Source organism: Canis lupus, chromosome 4 (genome assembly GCF_003254725.2).
Source record: "Canis lupus dingo isolate Sandy chromosome 4, ASM325472v2, whole genome shotgun sequence".
Lineage (NCBI taxonomy): Eukaryota > Metazoa > Chordata > Mammalia > Carnivora > Canidae > Canis > Canis lupus.
In genome coordinates, this window is record NC_064246.1 from 64,001,518 (window position 1) to 64,019,876 (window position 18,359).

General features: G+C 36.3%; 1 long non-coding RNA gene across 1 annotated transcript in view; it reads left to right on the forward strand.

Moving 5' to 3' along the window:
* LOC112651482 (uncharacterized) overlaps positions 1-6,547 on the forward strand; it is a 37,877-nt gene extending 31,330 nt beyond the window's left edge. The window contains exons 2-3 of the long non-coding RNA XR_003130833.2: positions 2,754-2,854; positions 6,172-6,547. This is a non-coding gene — a long non-coding RNA (uncharacterized LOC112651482). The remainder of the gene's footprint in view (positions 1-2,753; positions 2,855-6,171) is intronic.
* The last annotated feature ends 11,812 nt before the right edge of the window (positions 6,548-18,359 follow it).

Below are 18,359 nucleotides of genomic sequence, written 5' to 3' on the forward strand. Positions count from 1 at the left end.
TTTTTTGTTTGATATTTCAGATTAAGTTCTCGAAACTATAAAACTGGGAATATATAAAGTTTGCTTGTGTCTGGTTTCAAAGATGGCCTTTTTTTTTTTTTTTCTTTTCTTTTCTTTTTTATGCACAAAATGTCTGCCAAGCCTGAAAATGATGCAGATCATGTTTCTATGTCTGTTAGGTGGCGCTTACCAAGCAGTCTGGCTCTGGTCAGGGATTTTTCAACTGCTCACTGTGGTGGAATTACAGTAGGGGATTGCGAGTGGGGTTAGTGGGAAGGAGGCTTTGTCCCTGCTGCATTTAAAATTACATCTAATCTTATCAAGGCGCTCGTCATTGTTTCTGGCGGCCAGGAGCAGGTACAGTACTGCTTTTGTTCAAGTCAGTAGCTTTGCTGAATAAAGTTGAGGGAAAAGCCAAGACTAAATAATTTTCTTTCAGAACCTCATGTGCTGATTGAAAAAATGCTTTGAAAGAGAAAGAGAGAAGGCTGGGGGAGGGAAGGCGACAGGTAAAGTCACAATAGAAAAGTATCCATGTGTAAGAAAAGAAGCAGTGACTTGGGCAGGGGGGTGGAGGGAGACTATTGCAAAAAAAATTTTTGCTCAAAAAATACTTTAATTCTTATCCCCTAAAATGGACTGGCTCGTTTTCTTTGGCATAATATGATCATACAATTCAGGGGACATACTTTGTCTACCTCTTCTATTTGAGAAAACTGAAAGCTACAGCAAGTCTTTTTTTTTTTTTTTTAAATAAATGGCACATAAATGCAAAGCAGTTTCTCTTGCACAAATAAATATTCCTAAACCTTGTTTGTACCAAGGGTCCCTCCGTTGATGTTCCTTCCCTTTTAATATGCTAAAATATAAGATGAAGAGTCTCTGGCCACAACTCTTAAGGTCGTGATAGACTGATCACAACTAAGGAGTCATAAATCCAAGTTCAAAAGACTTGCTCTGACTAGCTTTGGACAAAACAGAGACACTATAATTCTAACAACCAGAACAATGTAATCATCAGCAAGGAAAGAACCCCCTGGATTTCCATGTGTCAATAAAGATTGCAAGTTAATTCAGACAGAAATAATTGGCATTAAGATTTGCAAGGCATTCCATTATTGTAATTTGAAAATTAAGATGAGAAGTAGCTTGTTCAAACATGTTCAGTTTTAAAATCTGGTGAAGTAACCTTAGTGACTCATAGATGTGATCTAGAAAATAACTTTTCTACCCAAAATGACTGCTTTGGATTTTTATCATTTATAATTACATTGCACTAAAATAAATGTAACATATTTTATGAAGCTCAAAAATATTTTTCAGTGTGCCCTTTCAAAAGATCAAAAATCAAAATGATTGGACTTCTTGGCCAATAACAATCCTACAATCATGTTATTGTCTATGATTCTTCAGAGCATATTAATTATAATATTCAATTTTATTATTATGGTCAAGAAAGTACCTCGAGCTGTGTGTTATGGAGGGGTGTAAATTTATATTCATATAAATATATATTTATGTACATTCTGATTAGATACATTTTAGTGATATAGTCTTTCTCCATGTTATTCTATTAGACAATTATTTTGACACTTCAAAATAGTGTGCAGAGAGAATGCATAAATAATAAAAACTACAATTTTAGAAATGTAAAAATTGAAAAGGTACATTTTATACTTTGGTAGATCACTGTAAGTAACATGACTAAAAATTAACATTCACACTATTTTTGATAAATTAAAATCAAGTTTATACAAGTCAAAGCATTTTAAAGTTATACTGTATGTTCTTTAACTGTCACCTTTTGTTCTTATATCTATTTGTTGTGTAGATCATCATGGAATCATTAATTAATAGCTACTGTAATCATTGTGCTAAGTCACTAAAATGAATTATAATCATAATTTTTATGATAGCTTTCTTTAAATCAAATATAGTCAGGTATTCCATATACATTTTGTCATTGATTGCATTTCAAGTCATCTATTAAAAATAGTAAAATGTCATCCATTTAAATGGATCATTCTTTAGTATAAAACCTTGTATAAACTGCCTTTGTGCACTTGCACTCACTTTAATTTTTCAGTGAGCAAGCTTCATCACATTTCTCTATCACATTGAAAAATCACCTATTGCTGTTAATGTTATTTTATCTCTTATAATTTGGTTATAGAAATCAAGAGACCGTATATATGTCACACCTGTAAAAGCCAAATAAATTTATTAAATGTTCAATTAATAAATTTCAAAATGGGGTTTTAAAATTAGGTAGTAGCCTCTGAAAATATCCTTCCCTTGCTGGACTTTTATTTAGATATCTTTTACATCTGCCACTAAAAACTCTTACATGTCTCAATACTGTTGCCATTCTCAGGAGATATGAAATCATAATTCTCGTTGTTAGTCATACTAAATAAAGACTTTCTCACTTTACTTTTTTTTTTTTTTTTTAGAAATGGAAAAGTTTTTATTTACTTTTTGGATTCCAAATTATGCACTTGCTTTTACTTTCCTCAAATTATTTCTGTAATTTTTATTAAATAAATATATTTCACTTTCCCTGTTCCCCAAACTGATTTTATACTGAGTGTTAATAAAAAGCTAGGGCCTGAGGTGGAAGACAGAGCTGGGGGAGAAGAGGAGAAAGGACTCTTAAAACTAAAAGTTGTGAGGGAGGAATCTAGTTCTGTCGTTAATCCTCCTCACTCTCCAATTTGAAACAACTTCTACTTTTTTGTTCTTTTGTTCCTAAGATGTTCCCTTTGATCCTGAATTAAATATAAAGATTCAGTGGAGAGTTGAAGTATGCTGAAGATTTATCACAACCAACGGGAAACCGGGGAAATAAATTCAGGTATCTTCAATTATCTGTAGTTATGCTATACATCATTTAGAGATGGTTAAATCCAACCATCACTGATTTTGAAAACAAGAAAACTGACACATAAGAAGATGAATTGCTTTTATCATGAGCTATGGACTATTGGTGATACCACCTTGAGTGTTAAATTAAAACTGAGGTTTTATGAGATATGCTAATTATTTGGCCATCTTGCAATTTGGAAAATAAACTTCCAATTATTATTTTTTTTAAAGAACCTCTTTCCTTTCACAATTGTCAAGTTACTTGCTTGAAAGAGTGACTAATTTTGTTGTCTTCCTATGTGTTGATTCTCATTAAGCTTTTGTCCCCTAGAATAGGGAGCCACTGACTACTGCAGTGGGGTCTCTAAGCCACGAACAAGTAATCTAAATGGTGATACTTAGAGCACATCTGTCCTGTACATAACACAACTCCCACAAGGACTATAGTGAAAATCACATATGCTCAAAGGATATTCAAGATTATACGTGACTTCTTAAGACATTTTGATTTAATTAGGGAAAAGCTCAGGCTTTTATTAAGATTTAATTCAGTAATAGCTAATAACAAAGTTTTATCATCACGTGTTATGAGTACATTATCTAGCTGCAGATTTTCTTGTGCTGAGTCTCCTGCACCCGGGTCCTAACCCAACCTCTGTCCCTTTAATCTGAGCCAGGGGAGACCTTTGTAATGGCATTGGATCCTCTCACTTCCAGCCATAGGTTCTTTCACCACTTCTCCACCATTCACCTTCGCCCTTGCCTCCCTCAAATTCAAGAAGCTCAACAAGAGTGAAGTAAAATTTGGCAGTGGGTGGAGTGGAGGAAGGACTCAAGACCCAGGCCCTCGACCAGTTTGGCCTGTGGCTTAATGAATCTTCTTTGTTACAATGTGATAATGCGGTTAAATAGTCTTTGAAGGTTAAAAAAAAAACTCCCATTAGTAAACCCTCACACCCATAGAAAACTATAGTTTCATTCCACCAAACAATGTATATATTGTTTTGCAACAAACCCTATTTGTAAACTGCAAGTGTGTATTCTAAGAAAAGAAAAAATAACAAAAATTAGAAATTAAAGAATGCAGTATTAACGCTCAGGCACACCATTACTGGGTAGGTTGCAATTCAAGCAGCCTATAACAAATCCAAAACAGCAAATACCTATGTCATTTTAAAGGAAAATGTCAGACAAAAACAAGTTGTCATTTTGATATCAGGGGATGAGAAAGAAACGGCAAGAATTCAAAACTTGACAGGACAGTCCGTGGCTTTAGTTAAGTAGAGAGGGAAACAGTCTTACACTTTTGATTAATAATTAGCTTTCCTTAATCAGGAAATTTCCTACTGTAAAAAATACTAACAGAAATGCCAGAGAAAGCGACACCAAACTCAGCCAACATTTAGTGACATGGCAAATACATATGCAAGGACTTTCACAAGTGCTTCCTCGTATATCTAATATTGAATTTATTGTGAGATTTTTCTTGCTGTAATATACTTTTATCCCTATACAAATTCATTTTAATTTTTCCTATTTTGAAAAACTGACCTCTATTTTCCAAGGAAACCGGCTTCCAAAATAATTTGCCAAATTTCACGTTAAATTCAAGTTCTGGTGAGTTGAAAGCACAAGTTGTGTGTTTCTTGTCTTTTCTACAAACATGGTGCTTTCTCAGAACTTCTTTACACGAATTCTTTTCATTTCCACTATAATCAAATAAGATGTAAATTATCTGCTTTCAAAGCACTGAGGGTTACATTATTTCTTCATGATTACAACACTGCATTTACGTAGCAGTGTTTATGAGACAGATGTGCTGCAGCGGGCTGGTTTGACCCAGCAAAACATGTGAAGTATATTGTGGTAGGTGGTCGGTTCTGACGTGGATAGAAGAGAAGACTGTGTGAAGGTGTTTTGTGCATTCATGGAAGACCCAACCACTACAAAGATGCAACTGCTTCACTGCATTAAAATCTGGACATAATCAACTCAAATTCTTTCTAGTTGCATGGAGGTAAAACGAGGGCTTTGGGAATCATTGGTTTATTCTGGTATATGCTTGCAAATCCCTGGAACAGGGACTGACTGGAGGTAGTAAAATCCTAATAGATACAAGATAGATACCAGAGGGGTATTTGCCTTGTCAATTCTTATATGGAAACCAATTTTGTGCTGGTGCTTTTTTTTTTTTTTCTTCCTGTTTTACTCTGGATTTCTTCCCATTCTATTCTACAAAATCTTTCACTTTCAAACTTTCAAAGATTTTCAAAATCTTTCGACTGATCTGAAGTTAGTTGCTGATCTGTTTTCTCTCACAGAGAAACCCAGATAGACCCAGCCATATGCATTCTGCCCTTGAGCCAGATCTTGGGTTTCTGCTCACACTCCAGATGGAATTCAGGAAGGCTGTGATGAGTCCACGCAGCCCGTTTAACGCTTCGGTTTTTACACTTCCACATGCAGCCCAGTCTCTGGCTCTTCTCACAAAATAGTCTTCACAGAAGCTGCAGTGGAGAACTTTCTGATGAAGTTTCTCCATGATCCAAAAGAATCTGATTGACTACTTTTTAAATCTCCTAATTTTCTGCAATTTGGACTCTTTCTATAGGAAATAAATATCCAGGTTTTTAAAGGAGGTTTCTTAAACCTCAACCCACAATATTATAACAAAATGTTTCTTTTTTAGTCCAAAAGAAAATGTGGGTAAATTTTCAGGGTCATCTAGATTAAACATTACCAAAATTCTATTCCGCAAAATAACCTGCCGGCCAGCTCGAAGTCCAGAATGTCTCTCCTTCTCTGGCTCACACACTAGCATTTCTCATAGCATTTAACTATCAGTTTGAAGTTGAAGCACTCTAAAATTTAGGATAAGTGCTTGAAGAGTCTAAAGCAAAAAAATAATAGAAATACATTTCAGTTGTTGTGATTTGGAAGAACATATCTTCCTCCCCTGAGGGCTTAATGAACGCTGCAACTTTTACCCTGATTTTTAAAATGCATTGACAGCTTTTCTAATGTTCCTTAATCAGCTTTAATTTCTTAGTGATTTTAGTTGGTAGTGTGACTGTATTTGGAAAAGATAAAAAGAATCATTTAGGAGGGCTTTTTTTCTTTTTTGCTCCTTTCATTCCATCTTAAAAATATAAGGCATAGAGAGTGATAATGTACTGAGTTCCAATAGCTTTTGATATTCACCCACCAAATTGTTCACTAGAGAGAAATACCAAAAAGGAAATAATAAAAAGTCTGGTTTTTATCATATGAAAACTCCAACAAGTTTTTTTCTCTTTTGTCATGTAGGTGGTAACCAGGAACTTTCATGGAGCAGAGAGGCTTCCCCACAGCATTTGCTCCTGGAATGCTAAGATGTTCCAGTTTTGTTGTGCAAATGGCTCAAGCAGATGAAACTGTGTTTATGTCACCTGAGGAAATAACCTTCAAAGAGACTAAGTTTGCCCTGTGTCCAGAGAGAGAGATGCGGTGAACAGAGCAATCTGAAACATAGTGTGTGTCCCGTCTGCAGTCTTTCTTTCCTCCACCAAGCTGCTTCTGGTCATTTCCCAACAATGTATCATGGAAACATATGTATGTAACGTATTTTAAGGGCAAATGAGAAATGCTCCATCCTCCTGCTTCAAGAAGTTAATGGGATCCAATAAATTCTTTTGCAAATGTTTTCCTTCTCAATGGTAACTGAGATGCCATAGCACAATGAATCTGTATATATCTGGGAAATTTTTCTCAAATAACTAAGTTTGGCCAACCTACATCTGATTTCAGATGATCTCTAGGGGGATTTCCTGGGGGAAGAAAATCTTAAGTAGCGTGTGTTTCTGGACTAAAGGGCTACTGCATCATGTCAAAAATCTGTGTTTGAATTCTAGCTCTGCCATTAATTTCCTCAGCAAATACTTACTGAAAGCCTAGTATCTTCCAGACACTGCAGGTATCATCTGGATATACAACAGTAAGTAAGAAAATCACTGCTCTTGTCTTGTGGACTTTGAGGCTATTAAAATAGTAGGACAGAGGCACCTGGGTGGCTCAGTCGGATAAGTGTTTGACTCCTAATCTTTGCTCAGGGTCTTGAGATTGAGCCCTGCATCAATCTCCACACTAGGCGTGGAGGCTGCTTAAGATTCTCTAATCTCCTTCTCCCTCTGCCTTTCTCCCAACCCTTCTTGTGCACATGCATTCTCTCTCTCTTAAAAAAATAAATAAATAAATAATAATAATAAATAAATAAGATCAGACAAGCTAATAAGCAATTGTAACACAGGGTGATAAAAGCTATGACAAAGAAGTACAGAATCTGGAAGCCCTGGAAAGAGCACTATATTAGTTTCCTATATGGCTACTGTCACAAACTTGTCAAAACCTGGTGGCTTAAAACAATATAAATGTATTCTATTACAATTCTGGAGGTCAGAAATCTGAAATGTATCTCACTGGGTTAAAATTAAGGTACCAGCAGAGCTATGTTCCTTCTGGAGGTTCTAGGAAAGAATCTTTTGTTTTCTTTTGTTTTTTTCCAGTTTCTAGAGGCTGCCTGCCTTCCTTAGTTTGTCTCCCCTTCCCACCTTTAAAGGCATCAATGGCCAAAGGAGGTTTTTTTTTTTTTTTTCCTTCACATTCATCTCTTTGACACTGAATTTTCTGCCTCTCTATTCTACTTATAAGGTCTATTGCAATTGCACTGAGCCCACCTAAATAATGCAGGATAGTCTCTCAATTTCAAGACCACCTGATTAGCAACTTACATTCCATCTACAACCTTAGCCCACCCTTTCCCAGTAACATAACATATACACAGGTCTAGGGATTAGGACTAGAATGTGGACATCACTTAGGGCTGTTATTCTGCCAGTTGTATCCTATTGTGGACTGAGGAGGATAGAGAGTGAGGAAAATCTTTGTAGAAGACTAAAATGTAAGATAAGTCTTGAAGGATAAGTAGAATTTAGGTAAAGAGAAGCCTTAGCAGGGCTAAGGTAGGCTTCTCTTTTTTGATAAGACTTAGGAGTGTGCTAACTAGAATACAGACAGGAAATGTGGGGAACAACATGATTGACACAGTTGAGCAACGTGTCACCCTGGGTTGGCCGATGGAGGTCAAACTCCAAGTTTGGAGGAGCATTGAAGCCAGTGGGACAGTTAACAGAATAGAAAAAAAAAAAAAAAAGCTGGTTGTAGCTAACTTCAGAGAAGGACACAGACAATCCTGGGCATCTCTGCATGAAAGAAACCATAGCAAAATGGATTAATTTCAAAATGAATGAATTACAATTTTGATTAGTGCCATGAAAGAGAAGTGCGATGTGCAAAAACAATACACATCCCCCTAAATTTAGCTGGGGATCAGGGAAAACTTAAGAAGCAACATTTAAGCTGAAATTTAAATGGTAAGAAATCACTTAGATGAAGGGGGAGGGACTTCCAGGCAGAGGAAACAACACCCAGAGCCCAAAGTAGGAAGGAGCATGCTCTGTTTCAGAAGCCAAAAGGCCAGTGCCTTCAGAGACAGAGAAAACAGGGGAAAAAGAGAGTCAGACAAGTCAGGGCTGGTGCGGTACAAGGAGGGGAGCGGGTGCAGGATCATAGAGTTCTGTAGGGTCTCTCACCGATTGGAAACTCGGTCCTGAGAGCAGTGAGATGCTACCCACAGTTTAACCAAAAGAATGGCACGATGGGATTACCTTTTGCAGAGATCATCTGGCTACAGTATTTTTACCAAGGAGGTAAAAATAATCTACCTATGAGGGATCACTGTGGTTTGCTTGGGAGGAAATACTGTGCACATCAGAAAGAGAAGCAATCACTCCTGGAAGGAAAAACGGAGTACAGCTGATTCTGCCTTTCAGCGATGCGGCATAAGTAACCTCTGGGGAGATGGCTCTTCTTTTAAGAAAAACACCTTCATGGTGGAAGCTGTTTCCTTTCACTGAGAAAGGTCAGGTCCCTGACCTAGGTGTTTGGGGCTGGACGAGTGAGCTAGAAATCGAAGCTGCTCTGTTACTCTACACAATTAAGTGAGAATTTGGCTGTGCTGCGGGCAGCCTGGGAGAGACGCCTGGGAATGAGGAGAAAGGGGAGTTGCCAGAAAGATCTAGGAAAATAATAAAGAGGGCTGCTGGTGCATAGCTGGAGGCTGGAGCCCACAAGGGCACACAGCCACGAAAAACTTCCGATGGAGGGGCTGGCTGACAAATTACTTGGAACACTCATATCTGTACCTGACATTAAAGTTGAAGTATTTTCAGACCTGCAACTCCTTTCTGCAACCCTCAAGTCTGTCGTACAAGGCTGCCACTCATAGGAGCCCCAGTCTCTGGTGCTTTGCTGGGGTGCAGGAAGAGGAGCAGCACCCCACACCAGGCCAGGACAGGTAGGGTCACCCGCAGGAGGGGTCAGGAGTAAGCGACGGTGCATGGAAGTCATGGATGCGTGCTCGCGTAGGAGCACGGGCATTCCAGAAAAACTCCAGAGAGTTGGGAAGATTCTGGGCTTCCCACAGTAGAGCTCAAGGCGTTTGATTTTGATATTAAAGTTGATGACCACAGGAAACTTGCAGATATGAAAAATAGGAAACATCTGGATTGTAGTCATTTACATTCAGGATTAAACCCAACATGATACTTGCTTGAGAGCTATGACTATTTCATGTTTGTGCTCAGGAAAGACTTGACAATATTTTCTAGTAATTTCCACTAAGGCTATCTTTGCAGAAGATGTACCTAATAGCTTACTAAATTAAGAAATATACTGAAGTGTCAAATGTTACATAATCTACAAAGTGAAATCTAATATTCTCTTGGTCAGAATGATTCAGCTGCCAGAATGCATCGATAGGCTGTAAAGAGGCATGTTGCGACCTCATTCCTGCTACTACTCTTCTAACAAATCCTGGCCACAATGACAAAAAAAAAAGTCTGATCTTTATATACCATCATGGGAATGGCAACCAAAGTTAATAACAAAAAGTAACCTTTACATCATGTGGTCTTTATTAAAATACCAAAACACAGGAAAACTTAAAAAAAAAAAAAAAAAAAAAAAAAGCACAACTTCTATTCCAGGGACTTGCCCAGGCTTTTTTTTTTTTTTTTTCCTCCTAGTTTACTTGTGTTTACAGAAGGATTTCATCTGCTTTTGCAAATTCACTGGTCATGATGAGGACATTAAGAGCCCAACCATTACCCAAGAAATTTTGTGAGTATCTGCAATAAAATATGCACATATAAAAGCAAAATAAAAATTCAGGATGTTTGTGTGGTGCATTTTTATAAACCTACATAGACGCAGCTATCCAGATACATCATAGCAAAAATTTTAATTTTAAAATAATTATTAAAAAAATTATCCAGGTAGTTGTGAGAAAAACAGAATCTCCCTTTTTTCTCTACGTGGTGTGCTGTAGGGCTTGCTACGAAGTCCATATTCATGAAGACTGTCAACTCTTAACTTCATTATGTTTTCTGTTCACCTGGGATTATTTAGGAACATTTACAGTCAGTATTAAACTTCAAGTCAAAGAAATGTAAATGGTCGTTTTCTATAAGTCTTCTTTCATTTTCCTTTAGTTATTTATATTTCAAAATGCTCAGCTCAGTAATGATGGAGGTTTCCGTAAGAAAGCAGGTTTCCATGACATCAGTTCTACAAAAGGCACAAATAAATTATTTTGTGAGGTAATATTATTTTTGCCTTTGCCTTCACCTACTCAATCCTATTTGAACCAGAACCTGTGATAAGTCAGACAGCATGTGATTCTCATACCCCGTGTGGAAATGGCCAGCCACATCCCTTGTGCTCACTCACTGATGGAGAAATAAAAGTCAAGAAATGCTGTGTAGTAGATGCTTTTGTTCTGTAAGTATAATTTCATACTTTGCTTTTTTTTTTCAAGAATGTATTCTGCTACGAGATTTGTCACACCACAAGCTCTGTTTCTAACATTTTATAATTACTAACAGGCCAAAGGAAGTATTAGCATTAAAGACATTCTGTTTTCCAAGAAAATCATAGTCTGTCACATTGTCCAGAGTTAATTTTCTTAATCTTCATGTTTCATCAATTTAGGCAAATAAGATTTGAAAGATCTATTCTTAATATCCCCTCGCGTTAGTTTGTTACAGCATTCTCACAAAGGACTATTATTGTACCTGGTCATCTTTTCAAAAAGGAGAAAAAATATGCTCAAAATTAAAGCCAACTTACTTTGACCTTGCTTATAATAGCGAACAGGTGTTTCACACTATTGATGACATTCAACATCATGCTAACACTATTAATTCACTATCTCATCAATTCTCACAAGAACTCAAAGCTGTTAAGTAGCAGTATCTATAGATCAATGGTTCTCAAACTCGAGTGTGTATTCGAATCATGTGGAGTTAAAACTACCTGTTAAAACACTTGCTGCATTCCACCCCGAGAGTTTCTGATTCACTTGGTGTCATTTAAGGCCCAATAATTTGCATTTTTGAGGAGGTTCCCAAGCAGTGTTGGTGTTGCTGGTATGTGGACCACACTTCGAAACTGCTGTTATGGATCAGGTTTAGGAGTACCATGGCCCACTGGCCAAATCCAGGCATCTGAGCTCTTTCTTTTTTTCTTTTCCAGCATTAGAAAAGATTGGTTTAGTCCGCAAGCCAAGATTGGTTTTAGTTTTGAATAATGACAAAAATCCAAAAGAATATTTTGTGACATTGGGCAGCCTGGGTGACTCAGTGGTTTAGCACCGCCTTCAGCCCATGGTGTGATCCTGGAGACCTGGGACTGAGTCCTGCATTGGGCTCCCTGCATGGAGCCTGCTTCTCTGTCTGCCTGCGTCTCTGCCTCTCTGTGTGTCTCTCATGAATAAATAAATAAAATATTTAAAAAAATTTTGTGACACAAGTCAAATTTCAGTATCCATAAATAATGTTTTATTTGAATGCAGCTTCCTCATTCATTTATGTATTGCCTATATCTGCTTCCATATTACAACATCAGAATTGAGTGGTGTGAAAGACACAATATGACCTGCAAAGCCTCTCCAGCCCCTCATAGAAAAAACTTGCCAATCCCATACAGCATGGTGATGCAAAGACAGTAGATCTTAAAAGTTCTCATCATTACACACACACACACACACACACACACACACATCTTAACTGTGTGAAGATGAGTGTTAACTAGATTTGTGGTGATCATTTCATAGTGTGCTCATATAGTGAATCATTTTGTTATATACCTGAAACTAATACAAAATTTTCTGTCAATTATATCTCAATAAAAAATTGCCATAGAAGGAAGCAAGATCTAAGATATTTAGCAACAGGTGGTGAGTTGGGATTCACACTCCAGTCAAACTTTATTCAGATAAGAACTCACATTCTTAACCATTTTTAAAATTTTTTTATTTATTTGTGATAGTCACAGAGAGAGAGAGAGAATGAGGCAGAGACATAGGCAGAGGCAGGCTCCATGCACCGGGAGCCCGACGTGGGATTCAAACCCGGTTCTCCAGGATCGCGCCCTGGGCCAAAGGCAGGCGCCAAACCGCTGCGCCACCCAGGGATCCCCTTAACCAATTTTAAAAGATGCAGAAATTCACCTTTTTTTAATAATTGTAGTTGACATACAATGTTATATTAGTTTCAGGTGTGCCACAGAGTGATTTGAAAATTCTATACAGGTTTCCTTGCTCTCCTTAACTCTAAGTGTAGTTACCATCTGTCACCACACCACGTTATTATGGTATGATTGAGTATATTCCTTATGCTGTACTTTTCATCTCTGTGACTTATTTATTTTATAACTGGAAGTTTGTAGCTCTTAATCTCTTTCACCTAACTCACCCCCCCTCACTCCCCTCCCCTCTGACAGCAGCTAGTTTCTTCCCTGTATTTAAGAGTTTGTTGTTTTGTTTGTTGGTTCATTTGTTATGTTTTTCAGATCCCACAATAGGTGAAATCATATGGCACTTGTCTTTCTCTGACTTATTCCCCTTAGCATAATACCCTCTAGGTCCATCCATGTTGTTGCAAATGGCAACATTTTTTCATTGCAAGTCAATATTCCATTGCACATAGGTACCACATCTTCTTTACTCATTCATCTATTAATGGACACTATAAGGTTGCTTCCATTATCTGGCCATTGTAAATAATGCTGGAATAAATTTAGGAGTGCATATATCTTTTTGAATTAGTGTTTTCATTTTCTTTGGGTAAATACCCAGCAGTGGAATTACTAGATGATATGATATTTTTATTTTTAATTTTTTTTGAAACTCCATACTGTTTATAGTCCCAATTATTTTTTGCTTTCATTGACCTTGCCTGAGAAGACATATCTATGAATATAGCTATGGTTGCTGTCCAGGAGATGACTGCCTATATTTTATTTTAGGAATTTTAAGATTTCAAGTCTCACATTTAGGTTTTGATCTATCTTGAGTTTATTTTGGGGTATGGTGTAAAACAGTGGTCCAGTTTCATTCTTTTGCATGCTGCTGTCCAGTTTTCCCAACACCATTTATTGAAAAGATTGTTTCACCCGTTGTATATTCATGCCTCCTTTGTCATGGATTGAGCATTTGAGTGCGGATTTATCTCCGGGCTCTTTCTCCTGTTCCATTGATCAATGTGTCTATTTTTTTGCCAGTATCATAGTGTTTTGATTACTATAGCTTTGTAGTATGTCTTAAAATCTAGGATTATGGACAGCCCAGGTGGCTCAGTGGTTTAGCACCGCCTTCAGCCAAGGCATGATCCTAGAGTCCCCAGATGGGAGTCCCAAGTTGGGCTTCCTGCATGGAGCCTGCTTCTCCCTCTGCCTGTGTCTCTGCCTTTCTCTCTGTGTCTCTCATGGATAATTAATTAATTAACTAATTAATCTTTCTAAAATTTAAAAAATGAAAATAAATAAAATCTAGGATTATGATACCTCCATCTGCCATCTTTGTTATTCTTTCTCAACATTGCTCTGGCTATTCAAGATCTTTCATAATTGATACAAATGTTAGAACTATTCTAGTTCTCTGAAATGTTATTGGTATTTTGATAAATTGCATTGACTCTGCAGAATGCTTTGTGTAGTATGGACATTTTAATAGTAAAATCCTCCCAATCCATAAACCTATAGTATCTTTCCATTTGTTTATAGTATCTTTCCATTTGTTTATTTGTTTCCATAGTAAAATTCTTCCAATCCATGAACCTATAGTATCTTTCCATTTGTTTAGTATATTTCCATTTGTCTTCAATTTCTTTCATCAAGGGACGCCTGGGTGGCTCAGTGGTTGAGTGTCTGCCTTCCGTTAAGGGCGTGATCCTGGAGTTCTGGGATCGAGACCCACATCAAGCTCCCTGCAAGGAGCCTGCTTCTCCCTCTGCCTGTGTCTCTGCCTTCTCTCTGTCTCTCATGAATAAATAAATAAAATCTTTACAAAATTTATTTCATCAATATCTTACAGTTTTCAGAGTATAGGTTTTTTACCTCCTTGGTTAAATTTATTCGTAGGTATTTTATTCTTTTTGGTTCAGTTGTAAATGGGATTGTTTTCTTAATTTATGTTTCTGTTACTTTGTTATTAGTGCATAGAAATACAACAGATTTCTGTATATTAATTTTGTATCCTGCAACTTTATTCATTTATTAGTTCAAATAGTTTTTTGGTGGAATTTATACAATTTTCTCTATATCATGTCATATCATCTCCAAATAGTGGCAATTTTACTTCTTCCTTACCAATCTAGATGCCTTTTATTTCTTTCTCTTGTCTGATTACTGTAGCTGGGACTTCCAGTATTATGTTGAATGAAAGTGGTGAGAATAGTCATCCCTGTTTGTTTCTGACTGTAGAGGAAAAGCTTTCAGTTTTTCACCATTGCATATGTTATCAGCTTTGGATTTTGTATATATAGCCTTTATTATGATGAGATATGTTCCTTCTCAACTCTTTTTGTTGAGAGTTTTTATTATGAATAGATATTGCATTTTGTCAAACAATTATTTGGCATCCATTGAAATGATCATATGGTTTTTATCCTTCTTGTCAATGTAATATATCACATTGATTGATTTGCAAATACTGAACTACCTTACATCTCTAGAATAAATCCCACTAGATCATTAATGAATGATTCCTTTCAATGTATTGTTAAATTCAGTTTGTGGGCAGCCCCAGTGGCTCAGCGGTTTAGCGCCTCCTTCAGCCCAGGGTGGGATCCTGGAGACCCAGGATCGAGTCCTGCGTCGAGCTCCCTGCGTCTCTGCCTGTGTCTCTGCCTATGTCTCTCATGAATAAAAAATAAAAAAATTTAATAAATAAATAAATTCAGTTTGTTAATATTTTATTGAGAATTTTTGCATCTATGTACATCAGGGATATTGACCCATAGTTTTCTTTTTTTTGCAGTCACTTTCTGTGGTCTTAGTATGGGAATAATGCTAGCCTCATAGAATGAATTTGGAAAATTTCCTTCTTCTATTTTTTGGAATAATTTGAGAAAAATAAGAATGAACTATTTAAATATTTGGTAGAGGGACACCTGGGTGGCTCAATGGTTGAGCATCTGCCTTCATCTCAGGGCATGATCCCAGAGTCCCAGGATCGAGTCCCACATTGGGCTCCTTGCATGGAGACTGCTTCTCCTATCTCTGCCTCTCTCTCTGCCTCTCTCTGTGTCTCTCCTGAATAAACAAAAACAATCTTTTAAATATTTGGTAGAATTCATCTGAGAAACCTGAGAAACCATCTGGTCTCAGACCTTTGTTTGTTTAGAGGTTTGGTTACTGATTTGATTTTGTTGGTAATAATCGCTCTGTTCAAATTTTCTATTTCTTTCTGATACAGTTTTGGAAAGTTGTATGTTTCTAGGAATTTACCCATCTTTAAAGGTTATCTAATTTGTTACCATATGATTTTTCATAATTTTCTCTTATACATTTGTGTATTTCTATGGTGCTGGTTATTTCTCCTCTTCATTTCTGATTTTATTTATTTGTTGTTCTCTCCCTTTTTTTCTTAATGAGTCTGGCTAAAAGGTTTATCAATTTTGTATATCTTTTCAAAGAACCAGCTCTTGCTTTCATTGATCTTTTTTTTTTTAGTCTTTATTTCATTTATTTCTGCTATAATACTTATTATTTCCTTTCTTCCACTAGTTTTGGCCTCTATTTGTTCTTCTTTCCCTGGCTCCTGTAGATGTAGGTTCAGGTTATTTATTTGAAACTTTTCTTGTTTCTTAAGATAGGCCTCTATCACTATATACTCCCCCTTAGAACTGCTTTTGCTCTATTTCAAAGATTTGGGGCTATTGTGTCTCATTTTAATTTGTCTCCTTGTGTTTTTTAATTTTCTTTTTGATTTCTTCATTGACCAATTTGTTGTGTGGTAGCATGTTATTTAGCCTCTGTGTGTGTGTGTGTGTGTGTGTGTGTGTGTGTGTGTGTTTTCCAGGGTGTTTTTTTTTTCCTTATATTTGACCTCCAGTTTCACCCCATTGTGGCCAGAAAAGATGCGTGATAAGATTTCAATCTCTTAAATTTATTGAGACATGTTTTGTGGCCTAGCATGTTCTATTCTAGAGAATATCACATGTGTCTTTGAAAAGATTATGTATTTGCTTGGTTTTGGATGGAAGGTTCTGTATTTCTCTGTTAAGTCCATATGGTCTAATGTGTTGTGCAAAGGCATTGTTTCTTTGTTGATTTTCTGTCTGGATGATCTAACCCATTGATGTAAGTGGAGTGTTAAATCTCCTTCTATTATTTTATTACTTTCAATGTCTGTTAATATTTGCTTTATGTATTTAGGTGCTCTGTTTTGGGTACATAAATATATTCTCTTGTTGGATTGATTCTTTTATCATCACACAATGTGCTTGTCTCTTGCTACACTCTTCGTTTTAAAGTCTATTTTGTCTGATATAAGTATTGCTACCATAGCTTTTTCTTCTTTGTTTCCATTTGCATGGAATATCTTTTTTTATCCCTTCATTTTCAGTGTGTATGTGTCTTCAGGTCTGAAGTGAGAATCTTGAAGGCAGCATACAAACGGGTCTTGTTTTTTTCATCCAATCAGTCACCCTATATCTTTTGATTAGAGCATTTAGTCCATTTACATTTAAGGTAATTATAGATAGGTATGTACTCATTGCCATTTTGTTCATTGTTTTCTCATACTTATAGTTCTCTATTCCTTTCTTCTCTTCTTCTTTTCCACTGTGGTTTGATAGCTTTCTTTAATGTTGTGCTTGCATTACTTTCTCATTATTTTTTGTGTATCTATTAGAGGTTTTTGATTTGGGGTTATCACTGGGCTCATATAAAACATCCTATGTGTATAGCAGTATATATTAAGTTGATGGTTGCTTAATTTGGAACACATTTTAAAAGCACTAAAGTTTTACTTCTCCCTCCACATTTTATGTAGATGATGTCATATTCCACATCTTTTTATTCTGTGTATACCTTGATTAATTTTTGTATATATAATTGATATTACTGCTTTAGTGTTTTAACCTCCATATTGATTTTATAAGTCATTAATCCACCATATTTTATATACGCCAGCTTTTACCTGAGAAATTTTTTCCTAATTTATTATTTCTACTCATGGACTTTTCTTTCCACTTAGAAGGAATCCACTATTTTTTCTTAGATTGCTTGAATTAGTGATGTCAGCTATCTCTGGCACTTTTTCATTAATGCATTCATTGTTTCTGTTCAAATTTCTTTTCATTCTCATCAAACTCTATCTTCCTTCCCCACAGTACTACCATCCCTCTTCCATTAGTATTACATCTCTGTCTTTTTTGCCCTGAGTATTATTTTCATGGAGGGAAGCTATTTGATTTACCTGAAATTTATTTAGATTTGGTGAATCTATTGCTGAGAATATTAGCTTGTTGCTTCAATAGCATACTTAGGATGAATGGAGGAGTATATATTTCATAAAAGATCTCTCAGATTATTTCCATATTTCGGAGTAATAACTTGTGATGGGAAAAGCAGAAAGGCTTCTGAAGTTCAGCCTGGATTATATAGGAATAAAAAATGGAGTAATAATGATGACCTCATAGGTTCAGGCGACAGGGGTTGACTGATGCGGTTAAGATTTCTGAAGGCAGATCAGGGCAGTGTATTTCACAGGGATATCATCATCTACAAGAGCAAGAGTAGTATCAGCAGTCATACTCCTAAACTATCACCCAGCCTGTCAACACCAAGCTATTCAAAATTTTCTAATTCACCATTTCAAGTTTCTTTGAGAAAGGGGAAAAAAGAAACTCAATGCAGTGTTTCACATGCATAAACAATGATTTGGGAAAAATTTAAAGTAGACTTGTAGAAAATGTTCTAAAATTTCAATAAAGAAAATATATGTTCAAGGGATAGAGCTTTTTAAAAGTAAAATTAAATTTCTTCATTTTTTTTTGTCAGGATTATTTGACCAGTTCTGCTGAATCTCATCATTGGAAATAAAGCATTTACCC